Source organism: Rousettus aegyptiacus, unplaced genomic scaffold, assembly GCF_014176215.1.
Source record: "Rousettus aegyptiacus isolate mRouAeg1 unplaced genomic scaffold, mRouAeg1.p scaffold_m13_p_6, whole genome shotgun sequence".
NCBI classification, from domain to species: domain Eukaryota; kingdom Metazoa; phylum Chordata; class Mammalia; order Chiroptera; family Pteropodidae; genus Rousettus; species Rousettus aegyptiacus.
In genome coordinates, this window is record NW_023416309.1 from 25454389 (window position 1) to 25468195 (window position 13807).

At 34.0% G+C, this 13807-nt stretch overlaps 2 pseudogenes; both read left to right on the forward strand.

Annotated features, from left to right (window-relative positions):
- Nucleotides 1-11931, forward strand: part of LOC107501455 — a 76295-nt pseudogene extending 64364 nt beyond the window's left edge.
- Nucleotides 9458-9576, forward strand: LOC118604527 (annotated as a pseudogene).
- Nucleotides 11932-13807: the final 1876 nt, after the last annotated feature.

Genomic DNA, 13807 nt, shown 5'->3' on the forward strand with positions numbered 1-13807 from the left:
ATGTTTTATATTAACATCCAACATAGCGTTAACAAAATGTAAGTGCCAATCATATGAGCATTTATGAGGTATTGTTTTGATGAGTTAAAAGGGAGGGATATAGGCACCTGCATTTGGTACCCATGTGTAATTTAAGAGTTTTTGTGGAATTATATTTCAAATTACTATCTACTCCAATTAAGAATAAACCTCTATACGAAGAAACAATTATTTTGAATGCAGAAAATAAGCATTATTTAGATATCTCATATCTGACAAAAGATTTTCCTAATTGCCTATCATACTATCCAAATAACACAATTTGAATTATAGATTCGAAACAAGTGTTTGGATCTTTTAACATTCTCCAAAATAAACATATTTATAAGATATGTTAGAGAAACAAATAAATGTCTCTGATTTACATTATCTTGGTAACTATCTCACTTTTCCATTTTACAAAAGCATATGTCTTAACTGAATTTATGGCCATGGGACATGGAAGAATCTAGGTGATCAAGGTTAAAAAGAAAGTAAACAAAAAATAAATTTTAGTTCAGAAGTAAGTTAATTAATGATATGCACTTAATAAATATGTGTTAAATACACTGAATAAAAATGACATCAATACTTTGATATTTTTTAGAATCAAATTAGCTCCTTTTATTAGATGTTTAAGGGATAAAGCTATAGTTTATTAGCTCGTTTAGGGACAAAGCTTTTCTAAGAGCAACTATGCATAAGAACCTCAGGAAGAAGTAATTATATTATCCCCAATCTACATATGAGGAAACTGAGGTACAGAGAAAACTGAGTAACTCATAGAAATGATAAGTGGTAGAGCTTCTTCAATGTTTGCATTCTTAACATTAAAGTTTATTCCAAATGCAATAATTTATTAGTAATATAGGTGGTAGTATACTTTATAAAATTGGTATATATTTTAACCATTCAAGAAATATAAGCATTTACCACATATAACAGGAACTATTATAAAGTCTCAAAGCTGCAATGCTGAACAAGATAGATATAGCTTGTATCTTCACATAGCTCACAATCTAGTGAAGAAATTTAAATTTTTAGCCTCTCCTTAAATATCTGGTACCTCCAGACATAATCATTGATGGCTCAAAAAGAGGACCGTTTCTAGGGACCAGCGTTGTAAGATCAACTTTCTCCTCCTGTCAAATCTTACTTGCTCTATAAAACTGACCTATTCTAATCTTTCTTACTTTGAATTTACTTAGTGTAAATCACACTTATCTTATACCTTTTGGTATCAAGCTAACATTGTCCTACATTGTTATCTGAAAGTTTTATGCACAAATAACATATATTCACAGTGGCTATAGGCTTTTTGGGGGTAAGGATGATATTTTATGTTTCTTCAATGTTTTCACTCTACATATCAGAATAAGTACCTGAAATTTAATAAGGTCATACTGATAGTGAGACCTCAGGTTAACGACATACTGTCTTTTTCATTTTGGTAAACATTCTTTGCATTGAATTGAATTAAAACAATTATTTTATGGTGGGGAACTTCTTAAAGTGTTATGTGTAGCAATATGTACCAGAGAAAAATGTAATTAACAAAGCTTAATTTATTATTCTGATTATCAGCCAAGATGTATTAACATGCTTTTTAAAGAAAGTTAATAAACAAGTTTAAAGCCTGGGTCCTCATAAAAATTAAATTCTGCAGATAAATATCTAGTATAATTTGCCAGATAAATATCTAGTATAATTTGCCTGTTGGGATTTAAGATATAAATTAAATATTTAGGTTTCAATAACACCACATGTTTTCTTTCTTGTATACTGAAAATAAAGCACAGAAAAAGAGTTGCAATGAAACAAATATTTGGAAAACTAAAAAACTTCCATGTCATGAAAGGCAAAAATAAAACTGCTTTTTGATATTGAAGGCTCCAATAAAAGTAGCCTCTCTCTTTCATATGGGCCTGCCTGCTACTCTGAATTGTTTTTATAATGAATAGGTGGTATGTATTTGTTTTTATGTTCGACTATGTGAACAGAAGGCAGAGAGGCAGGTGGCCTTGCAGTCAGATGTCAGTGACCGTTTAGATCCTGGACTCCATTTCTATCCTGCTTCACCCCGTTCAGTTTTTATCAAAAGCTGAATATTTTTATAGCTTGTTGTATATATTTGTACTTTAGTCAGGCATGGATTATGGTCTACTAGATGGTTTCAGGTTTTCTTTGTTTATTATTTTTTGTTATGTGTGTTTGTGTTTTGTTATTTTCTGTAAGCAATATATTTTGCTACAAACAACTGAAAACCCCAAATAGCAAAGGCTAAAGAATACAGAAGTGTCTTTCATTCTTATAAAGTGTGGAAGTAAGTAATCCCAAGATAGGTGCAAAGAATCCATAATCATCAGGGACCCAACTCCTTCACTCCTACTACTTGGCCATGCTCAACACATGGCTATGTGGCTGTGCATAATCCAGGAATTATACTGTGTTCCTGCATGTGAGGACACAAGGAGAGCAGAAGAGACTGCCTCTTCTCCTGTCCTGGAACTCACATATGATTGTTCTGGTTATATTTCTTGGCCAGACCTTAGTTACGTGTCCCCACTTAGCTGTCAATGGGGATGGGGGACAAATATGTTATTGTTTTTTTCTGAGTGTCCCAAACCTCAACTAAAATATGTCCCCTCCCCCCCCAAGTAATGAAGAGGAGAACAGATGTTTGGAGAGAAATCAGTGTCTGACACATCTTCATAAAGTTTTTTGTACTCCAGGCTTTCCCAGTGACATGTGGCCCTCACTCATTCTTCATTCTATATTTCGCAATATACTATAGATGAAGAAAAGAAGAGCCACAGAGAGAGCTTTTACTTTAACAAAGCTTAGCCCTACTAAGTTTTGCTAGATTTGCACTTATAAATCTGATGAAAGAAAAATTCAACTGAAATTTTAAGGCTTTTGTATAATAGTGTTTTTGAGCCTCATTAGTCTCAATATAAGATACTACTATAAGACAAGCACTAAAAAGCCATTTCATGAATACTATTAAAAAAAACCTGTAGCAAGCGCTTATGTGAAAAACTTGTAAACTGTATGCTAAACGAAGATTTGATTTTGAAAACCAAATATGCAACCTCAAAATTTAAGAAAATAGTACTTTTCTCTTTATAATAAGTAATAAGGAAGACAATTTGTGGTAAATGAATATGAAGTGCTCTATCCTACTAGACCTCTTTCAACATTGACAACCATTTTGCCAATTAAAAAAATCCAAATGAGGTAGAACATAATTAATCACAGACTATATTAATATGAACTAAAAGTCCATACTTACTTTGTAAATTAACTAAAGAAGTAAGGAAATATTAATGTAATATATAATGCAAATGTGACTTCTTGTCTTTGGAGATTTAAAACACTGTAGTCTTTTATGTTAGGGAAATGGGTGATGGAATTTTAAAAGCTAGAGAATAAATCAACAGCCTTGTAATTTTCTGAGAGTACTACTCAAGTGGCAGCAATTATTTTAAAAGATGATTGTGAACTATGTGGAACCAGGAAGGTACTTATGATTTAACCATCTGTCTATAAATGTACTGTTCATCATATATGAAAGTGTCCTTTTCTTCTAGCCTCAGCAATGGTGAAACACCTGCATTACCCAATCCCTTCTGGCTCTAAAAGTTCCAGAATGGAACATGAAGTGAGGGGCTTTTGGGGATTAGTCCATAGGTGGCAGTACCCCTTGAAAGATAACAAGAGGATCCCTGAAACCTTACACATGAGCATCACATTTTCTCAGAGCTGGCCAACTTTTAGATGGGTTAGTCAACTGTCCAGAAATTGTCTAAACTTATTTTACAGATTTAGGAAAAGAATTAAAATGGAGATTATAGTTATATTGGTTTGAGGAGATTATATGTCATTACAGTGATGATGAAACATTTTCATTCTTGAAATTGTAGGCTAACTTTCACTTTCAATTTTTTTTTTTCTTATTCTAAAGACTAAATCTTAGGTCTACTCTACAACTTTGATGGTTTTAGCCCAAAGCAATGATGTTTTCTCTTGTAACTTGGTAGAATGTTAGAATTACTATTTGCTGAGCCCTCACCATATGTTAAGCATGAGAAATACAACAGTATTCAATGCTACCAATTCTTTTGCATTTTCACATGGCAAATTGAGAGGCAGTGAAGTTAGGTAACATCCTAAAGCTTGGAAATTAGAAAATTCTACTTCAAATCCAGATTTGTCTGTTACTGTAGACCCATATAGATTTTTTTAAATGAGAGTTTTTAGCTTAGAGGATACTTTTTAAAATTCCTTAACAAGGAGAAGATTCAGACCTGGTAACATGATTTAGGTTTCAATTACAACAGGATATCTTCTGAAGAGATAAAATTTTATTTCATTGTATTTCCCCTAAATATTTTTTTTCAGTTATAATTTATCCTCAAGAAACTTGAGTTCAAGTTCCTATCATTTTATATGCTAGCCCATTTTCCAAATAAGGATGGTTTTCTCTAATTTAAATCCATCAAATCCATACATCTATTTATAATTTTAATAAAGAGTGCAGACTATTGTGGGCTAATTTCTGAGCCCTGGATCATGATAAATTAAAGAACACAAGCTAACCATGGCTTCTCTGGAATGATCCTTTGGGATCAGCAAGGACAGTAGTTTCTTGTGCCTGAGTGTAATCATCAACCCCAGTCTGGGTTGTTATTGTTAATGGTGATGCATAATATTTTCTTGGGATTGTGCTTCCAGACTTTTTTGAAGCTTTTAACATCATTTATGATCCCGCTCTCACAGCTGACAAAGCTGGAAGTAATCAGATTCCTACTCAAGTGCACCAGTGAAAAAACTCGAGATTGTAAAGGACTTTTGGTTCAACTTGGATATCTTGATCCCTTTGGTCCAGGCCATGATTATCAAAAGGGCTTCTGAATGGCTCAAGAGGGAGTTTTACAGTCGTGTTGGAGAGATTTGGTGCCACTTGCCCTATGACGACCCTGTAACCTGGAATAAGTTAAGGTCTAAGGCTTGTGAATGAGAATGCGTAAAAATTTAGTATGCTCTTCCAATCTTGGTAATTCTGAGTGCATGATAAAGGCCTCAAGCTTACTTACATTGGAAAAAGTTATTGTATATCTCTTACAAATCTTTTCCACTATTACCTTTTCCACTACTGCAGGAGACAGTGTGGTTAAGAAAGAATACAGCATCTGGATTATGTAAATCTTGGTTGGACTTTTGGTTCTAGAATTTGGAGGCCTTATGGTCTTGGACCAGTTACCTGATCACTCTAAGATGATTTCTCAATCACAATTTATCACAATTACAAATTCATTGATAGGGCTGTTGTGAGGATCTAATAAAAAAAAAAATCAGAGGAAGCTGCTCTGTAAATTGGAAAGGAATTGTCCAAAGACTGGCTGCCTCAGAGCTGTTTTAGGAAAGGAATTAGCAGTATAAATCTAATAAAAATATATTAATGCCTATAATTAATTATAATATTTTTCTATTATAGGGAAATCTTGCAGTGGTTTGCATTAGTAAGTGACACTGGGTACTGAATAAGGAAAGTCTACAATACTAATTTTCTTTTACTCTCAACATGTTTAACAATAATTCAAGACTATAGATACCAGGAATTCCATACACATAAATCCCACTTCACAATTGTGAGAAGAAATTCTTGTATAGTTTTTGAGGCAGAGTCTTGTGGGTTAATGATTGGGTGGAAAATGTGATCTTTACTATCTATAAAATTAAAATTTTATTTTTGTCTATTTAGCACTGTAGCACATGAAAACTAATGGGTTTATTGTCAAAAGGTTTGGTGTATGTGATTGGGATTTTCTGACAAAATATGGGATATATGATATATATGTTCATTTCAGGGGACCCTGGAGCAATAAGAGGCATGTAGGACTGCAGATAGGGTACAGCGCACTTTGTTCCTGGCAGCTAAAACTGTTATCTGTCCAAAAGATGTTTCTTTCTTATTGGGTGAGACATGCCCTACATTTTGTGTCAAAATGAGAATTCTAAGAAATTTGTGTTGAAGTTTCATAATTCGCCATTATTGTCAAGTCCTGCAAGCTGTATGCTCTCTTACTAGTAAGGTCAAATTGGAGCCAATTTCCAAATCCCTCAGCAAAATGGAAAGATTTATTAACAAAGAAATATCCAGATTTGACATTTAAGAAATTTCAACAGGATGCCATATGAGGGAATGAATCTTTGCAGCAACCTTCTCTACCTCTGATTATTTTCAAGCCACCTATTTATCTAAAATAACCACAGTTCCCAAAGTCTGTCATGGGCATTGATAAGTCAGTATGGCAGATGTGCTGATCTGCAGAGTCTGACCTGTGAACAAGCTGCTTTGCACATAGGCAACATCACACAGGATGCTCTAAGATAAGAAGTCACAGGGATGAATTCATCTTTGCCCTGCAGAGCAGAATAACAAATGTCACATTTAAAAATGAGTGTTGTTATGAAGTAGAAAATTATGTAAGACTATATTAATGAATAAAATTACAAAATTATTATAATTCTATTAGTAATATTTCATATTGCTAATAAATTTTAAAATATTTATAGATCCTTACAAATTATTTTCATGAACAACACTGGGCAATAGAGCCAACAAGCAGTGATAATATTAACAGCTGACATATTGAATTTAAACTATATGCTGTACTCTGTCCTGCTTTATTGCCTTTATCTATAACTGTCATATAAGATATGTTAAGGCTTTGAGAAATTAGGTCATTTACCTAGGATTACTAATTCAGTAAGTGTTCTGGGACTCACACTGGTCAGATTTCAAAGGCCACATTCTTTATGACTATAATCTTTTACCTCCTTTCCATTACATGCTTTCTGCTTGGGTTTTATAAGCAATGAGATATGTGAAATAATATAAAACATTGAGAGTAGACTCACAAACACTGGGTGGTATTAGTAAATGTAGGATGTCTTACATAAAGATGATACGATTTGAATAATGACTCAAAGCCGTCCTACATTTTTCTCCACGGATTATCCCCCAAGATAGTGTAGTCAGAAGAAGGCTATGTTGGCAAATAGAATATACAATTTAGTTATTCAATCATAAGCTGTTTATCCAGCTCGGCCGTTAAGCATATGCAAAGCACTGCGACAGTCCCTATGAAGACATGGGGGGTGTAAGCGCTTATTTGCCTAGCACTCTCTTTCCCACACCGGCCATACCTGATACGGAAGTTGAGGGCTGCTTTTAGCCTAGGATTAGGCTATTGCACTCTGTCATGCTCAGTCTCACTGTAGTATATTTGCATGTGCGTTTCCCTTCATAGGAAATTTTATTCCCCATAGCTTCCACTAATCTACACCCTGCATGTCATTGAAAGTTCTGATCAAGTCTCACAATCTTTACCAGCCTACAATGATACTTTCCCCGTCTCAATTCTTATTATGGAAGAATATGCCTTTAAGCCTTCAGTTAATGATATCCTTATATTGTTTTTGCTTCTTAAAAATAAAGAAAAAAATCCTGCCAGCTCAGAAGCGATGTCTGGGAAATTGTCTTCATTTATGTATCTTGGCAACAGTCCTAGTATCCTCCCAGATATACTATAAGGTAAAATGAAGACTTGCTGATTGATGCTTTTTTTTTTTTTTTTTACAAATTGTGCTCACTTAAATGTTTATTTCAAAAATTGACCCTGGTATAGCATTCCACCTGCGCTGGGTGATTTAGGCACAAGTATCTGTGACCTCCCAAGATCTCATTCGGCACAAAGATTGCAATATGAAAAGCTGAGATATTTTGTATTAAGAAATGTTTTTTAAATGGATGCAATTTAAATCTTATATTCTTTCTTTCCTGTTTTCTCTTGCTAAATGCACTGTTAGTATATATTCATGTACTGGGATGACCCCTGTTCCTTGCATTTCCCCCCCACATAAACAGTTCATGGTATTTTGTTTATAAGCTGCCATTCCTCAGAAAGAGGTGACTCATTTTAAATGAAGAGTTCTGATAGAGATAATCTTCTTGAGGAAAATTATTACCCCCTTTTCAAATAGGAAATGTAAGAAATTTCATTTTATCATGATTGCTCAGCCTCCATTTATATTAAACATTTGCAGTTTTTTTTGTCTCAGTATATATGAGTGTTCTGACTTTTCAAGACACCCAGATCTGCTGAGCTGAGAAGTCTTCAGTTGCTCATGACTCGCTACTGGCAAAGTAGATAAACAGTATGCAGATATGTTTTTTGGTTGATTAAGAACTCTGATTTTGTTTCTTAGGTATCCCTTTTGCAAATCACCATTCATTCATTTACTGAGAGCTTCTTATGATCACAAACTGTTCTAGAATCTGGGGCTATAACAATTAAATCTCAAAAGGTCTCCCTGTACTCACAGAACTTACATTTTAGTGATGGCATATATAGACAATAACAGCAACAAAAATATAACCAACCTTTATACTCTCTTTGGCACAATTCTGAAATCAAAAACTTCTGAAAACCAAAGATATTCTCTCAAGTCATCTCCTGACCTGAATTAATAAAAGACTGTAATCTTCATTCATCACAATTAGAGTGGATATTTATATATTTTTATTATAGAAATATTAACATGCTTGATGTGAGGTTGCTGCCCAGGTTTGATAGGGAGTGTAATAGAACTGAAATATATGCACTGTATTGCTTTTCTAAAATTAGAAAATGTGAATTCTCAAAGATATATTTGGCTATAAGAGTTTCAGATAAGTGATTGAGATCCGTATAATGTGGGTAGTGATAAATGCTATGAATAAAATAGAGAAAAGTGGTAGGAAGTGCCAGGAAGGGCTCTTTCCTTTCTTCAAGTTTAGTTCATTGAATGCTTGATGCTTTCACAGCTCTCTGGTTCTTTAAAATAAAATTTATTTTTGTTATACATTTTTATTAAGCTTTGGCTTACTGCATCCCATTCCATTTTACTCAGAAGCAGAATCTGAAAAGATGCTTCTTTCAAAATATATCACAAATGTAGAAGTTACTTATCTTCAAATCCAACCACTTGGGTATAACAACTCTATATATGTATGTCTAAGTGTTTATTTTAGGATAGCACACTCAGGAGAGTCTTAATTCATAATACTGACTTCATTTTTCTCATTAGCATCTTATATCATCAAGTTACTCTACTGAAAAAATATAGAGATGTAAGAATGTGTCTAATTTCTTATTCCTGTGATATTATTTTCTTTTAGGCAAGGTCTGGAGACCGGTCTTCTGGGTAATATGGCTAAGTCTATGCTATTTTCTCTCTTATCATGTATTTTAAAGTTTATAGTGACGATTTTTTTATTCTAAAATAATTTCCTCTGTTAACATTTTAGTTGGGATATATATGGATCATAAGCTAGTTGACCTTGGACAATTTAAACTCTATGAACTTTTTTTTTTTTTTTAAATCATCTTTAGTCTACAGCCATGCTACCCTGAACAAGCCCAATCCTGTCTGATCTTGGAAGCTAAGTAGGGTCAGGCCTGGTTAGTTCTTGGATGGGAGATCACCTAGGAAGACCAGGTGCTGTAGGCATAAAAAATAAAAAATAGAAAAAAACCAGGGATTGTAACCTGACAAGGTCAGTAATCTGTGAGGTCAACCAAGGGTTGCTGCACCTAAAAAAAAAATCATCTTTAATTGAGAATGATAACCTTGACTGTCAATATAAGTTTATTATTACTACCATTATCCTTATTTTTAAATGATTTTTCTTTTGTGGGATTGTTTTGAATAACAAATCCACTAATAAATATAAAAATCTTTTGCAAATGATAATCTTCATTCAGTGTTATTTATGGTTCTGATTAGCAAAATTAATAGGTGACATCTAGGCATATCCCAAAAGAGAATTAAATGAAATATAAATGATTATATAAGAGAAATATTCATTTATCAATTCTAGGAAAGATGGCTTATAATAAATAGACTATATATTTATTTGCAAAGATGTGAAACTTAAAAGTAGGAAAAATATCAGATTCAATGTTAGGAAATGAAGGTTTTAGATCAGTAAACTTATCAAAATTAGTATGACATAAAATACAAAAAACCCCAACAAAATTTATAAGAAATTTTGTACATGCTGGTACTTCTGCTTTGGTGACAAAATCAGGACACAAAAGGGTTTTATTCACTCTTACCTGGAGCAATCAGCTTTAAATAGTATATATCAAAGCATTTATGTCACAAAAAAAAAGATTTAAAAAAAGTGTCTGAGAAAAATGTCTTGTATAATTTGTTTCTAGTTGCAATATATTTGTCATATCAGACAAGATAAACATAGACGTCAGATTTACTCGAGATTGATTTTTCACCTAATTTTTAAGTGAAATTAGACAGGTCGGTGATAAAATATTGAAAGGTGGTTTTAACTACTTCTTTTGAGTTGTGTTAATAACAAAACATCCTTTTCTTGCCTCTAGCAAACCCAGAAGCACAAATTACATTTAACATCCAGGTGGTATATATTTTTAACATTCATTAAAAGCAAGAATAACAAACTGACATGCCATAGTTACCTACTATCAAGCCTGTAGAAGTGTATTCACAGTTTATTTGAAATTGCTTATGTTTTAAAATAAAAATTTGTATTGCAGTGATACAAATATAGCTTTTATTGTGATAGTGAGGTACTGTGATACAGAAGAAAGAAGTCTAAAGTAGAAAACAGGGTTGGTCCTGGTTCTTACTCTGTCACATTATGTGGGTAAGTCCGTGCAAGTCTTTTAACTCCACCAGACTTTTGCTTCTTTGTTGACCAAACAACAAGGTTGGAGTAGACAACTCTTAAGGTTTCTTTTAGTCCAAAAGTGTTTTAATTGATAAGCCATGTACCCAGGTGAGTAAAAAAAAAGTAATTGTTATTATTATTTTCTGTGGATCAACTTAAATTCTATGAAGTGCCTCTTCTGCCTGATACTAGACAATGTAATTTTGGTTTGTGGTTGCTAGATTTTGTCTAGTGACATTTAAACCCAATTAATTAATAACTGTCCCTTCTTTCTCATTCACTGTTGTTTGGGTGGCATCTTAATTGCTGTAGTGTCATCTGTTTGTGTCTGCCCATGGTGGTATCTGTTGAAATGTACAGACTCCCATATGGTTCACAGGCATTGCAGCCTTCCACGGTGATGTGTTCTGAGTTATCTGAATTCGGCTCTGAATAGTCCAGGTCATTCCTACTGTAGCTCCTCTGTTACAGTCAAAGATGCTCCCTCCCTCTCCATCTCCCTCTTTCTCTCCCCACCCTCTTTTCCCTCTCCCCCTCCTTTCCTCTTTCCTTTGCTCTCTCTAGCTCTTGCTCTCTCCTTTTCCTCTCCTAACACTCGAGGAAATCTTTGTCAAACAAGAACTCATGCTTCCTGGACCTGGTGGAGCAGGAGGCACCTCACGGAAGTCGACATCTGCCACAGCAAAGACGAAAGGTTTGGTGCAAGGAGCCCAAGATCCAAGACATCTACCTAAGGCTCTTGGTCAAGCTGTATAGATTTCTGGCCAGACGAACCAACTCCATCTTCAGCCAGGTAGTGCTGAAGATGTTGTTCATGAGTTGCACCAACCAGCTGCCTCTGTCCCTTTCCCTGACAATCTGGAAGGTGAAGTTTCCTAACCAGGAAGGCAAAAATACTGTGGTTGTAGGGACTACAACCAATAACGTGTGTGTTCAGGAGGTCCCTGAACTTAAAGTGGGGGTTAGTGCACTTTATAGGAGCAGCAGGCCATGGGCAAGATCCTCACCTTTGATTAGCGGACCCTGGGTTTCCCCAAGGGCTTTGACATTGTCCTGCTCTCTGGTCCTTCCGAGGGCTGAGCAGTGTACGGGCATTTCATAAAACCCCCTGGAATCCCACACAGCCATACCAAATCATACTGGACTCCAAGGGCTAGGCATAGGAGCAGGCCAGGGGCCAATGTGCTATCCGTGGCTATAAAAACCAACTCCATATCCTGGCATGTTATTAAAAAGATTTTGGATGTTGAAAACAAAATAAAACAAAAACCCCACAAACTCACTAAATGAACACAAGCTAATTAACAGAGTCTTCAGTGACCACACCCAGTAAGGAATGAAGTCTACAGTAATAGCTAGGCAAAGTCACTAAACAATGGATTACTACAACTTTCAACAATCAATAAAACAGCAAACCATGGATAAAAGGGAGAATATGTTTTCCAGAATTACCATATTATAATATTCAAATGTGCAGTTTTCAAAAAAAGTATCACAAGATATACAAAGAAACAGGAAAGTACTATTCAAGGAACAAAATACATTGATAGAAACCATCCTGGAGGAAACCTAGATATTGGACATTCTACAAAATGACTTTAAAACTGTCTTTAAAAAAACTTTAAAAAATTGCATTATGCTATGTAGAACTTACAACTTACCATTTTAGCCATTTTAAGTGTACAATTCAGTGGCATTAATTATATTTACATTGTTTTGCAACCATCACCATCATCTCCAAAAATTTTTCATCACCCCAAACAGAAATTCTGTATTCGTTAAGCAACAGCTCTTCATTTCTACCTTGCTGCAGCCCTTGGTAACTTATAATGTACCTTCTGTAGCTATGACTTTGCCTATTCTAGATATTTCCTATATGTGAAATCATACATATTTGTTGTTTTATTTCTGGTTTATTTGACTTAGCATAATGTTTTGAACATTTATCACTATTGTAGCATGTATTAGAAATTAAACCTTTTTATGGCTGAATAACATTCCATTGTATGTATACCTCATTTATTTATCCATTCATCTGTTGAATTTAAAATATATAAAAACTTGCACACCAATGCTTATAGTAGCTTTATTCATAATAACTAAAGAGTAGCCAAAACGCAACTGTACATCAATGGATGAGTGAATAAACAACAATAAAAGAGGTACCATCTACATAGTGTGGCTTTCACATGAATAAAAATTCACATTCAGTATTCAAAAATATTACACAATGACTCATAGAGGAGGTGAAATTTAAGTTGAACCTTGGAGGAAGTATAATAAGATAGGTAGAAATAAAATTAATGATTCTTTTTTTTTTAAAACTCAATGCACATTTACAATATAAGATGTTATCACTCAAATTACTACTTCAGCAAGACTTTCAGTAGACATATGGGTATAGGTCATTATCCAATTTCAATAGACATTTGTTTTCTCCAAGAGAATAATATATTATTGTTCTCATCAATCAAATAGGATGTGTTTTCTGTGGTTAGGATGTATGGAATGATGCTTCAAGCCACAGCTAGCTCTGTTCATGAAAAGCATCTTAATCCTCTTTCCTTTAGGATTGAAAAAAGAGGATGAATTATTATTAAAACATTTACAGAACCTGCTCTTACTTCAAATGGTACATTTCATATAATGATCACAATTTGAGTATTTGCAAAAGCCTACGGATCTGACAAATGCAGCCTTCTTTTTCTTCTCCTTTATCCCTTCTCAAATAGCAATACGTCTACTGTTTTTACATATGGGGATCAAATGCAGATTAATTTATCCATTGCTTCTTATATTTTGGGTATTTTGAATAATTCAGTGTTGCTCAATTTTTTTTTCCTGTGGCAATATAGAGCTTTCCATTCTAATTAGCGAAAAATTACTCCCATGTTTATTGTCCTTAATACAATCTTGGGAAGTGTAAGTACATGAGCATTTCTCTATATCTTGAAAGATGATGAAGATTGTAAGATAAAGACTTAAACCTGAATTTTATACATCGGATTTGGTAATGGCTCCATTTTGTTGTTT